The 965-nt window shown below is 42.9% G+C and overlaps 1 pseudogene; it reads right to left on the minus strand.

Moving 5' to 3' along the window:
- Positions 1-530: 530 nt before the first annotated feature.
- LOC111763670 (U2 spliceosomal RNA) lies at positions 531-732 on the minus strand (annotated as a pseudogene).
- Positions 733-965: the final 233 nt, after the last annotated feature.

The following is a 965-nucleotide window of genomic DNA, read 5'->3' on the forward strand; positions in this document are numbered from 1 at the left end:
CCTCAGTGGATTTGCAACACCTAGTCTCTAGTTCACTGGACTCACCCAGGACAGCTAACAAGGACGTGAAGATGGACAATCACCACACCAAGGAACCGAGAGACTCTACAACTGCAAGCAGGAGAGTCCCATTCATTAGCCATATCAGATCGAAGCCCCCTTTCAATTAAAGGTGAAGGTAGCATCACCATCCCAGAATCATCAGGATTGAGGAATAAAATATGGACTAGAGTGGACTTACTGGTATCCTACTATACACTTATTGTGATTCTAGAAATGGAAGAATTTATATCATTGATGTGGAGACAGGGACCACTGGAGTTGCTAAACGCAGGGAGAGGGAAAAAGAGGTGTAATATGGGGGCACTTTTGGGTCCTGGAGTTGTCTTGAATGACATTGCAGGGACAGTTGCAGGACATTATATATCCTGCCATAACCTACTGAATGCACTGAGAGAGAGATAATCTACAAAATAAACTATAATCCATGGTATGTAGCAGGGCTCCAAAATGTGTTCACCAATTGCAATAAATGTACCACACTAACAAAAAGTTGTTGATGTGGGAAAAATCGGGGGTATGGGGAATAGGGCATATGGGAATCCCCTATATATTTTTTTGCATAACATTTTGTGTCATCTATGTATTTTTTAAAAATAAATAAAAATATATTTATTAAACTGATAAGAACAGATACTACACTTGATCTTAGCCAAAAGGCTGGCATGGCAGATGGTTCTGGAGTTCAGTGCCTTGCAAGTGGGCCCAGCTTTGGAATTTGTGCTCCTGAGTGTGATGGAGTTGGACTCAGATGTGCCGTCTCTACATATTCCTCATCTATCATTTTTACTGAGCCTGTGGTTGTCCCTGGGTTGGTGTATGCTCAGGAGACTTGAATCTCTGGACTGTCCATGTGCCAGCTGGGCCCCTGAGCCTCAGCAGAGTTGCAACATCTACTCTTCGGT

This window comes from Dasypus novemcinctus, chromosome 26 (genome assembly GCF_030445035.2).
Source record: "Dasypus novemcinctus isolate mDasNov1 chromosome 26, mDasNov1.1.hap2, whole genome shotgun sequence".
NCBI lineage: Eukaryota > Metazoa > Chordata > Mammalia > Cingulata > Dasypodidae > Dasypus > Dasypus novemcinctus.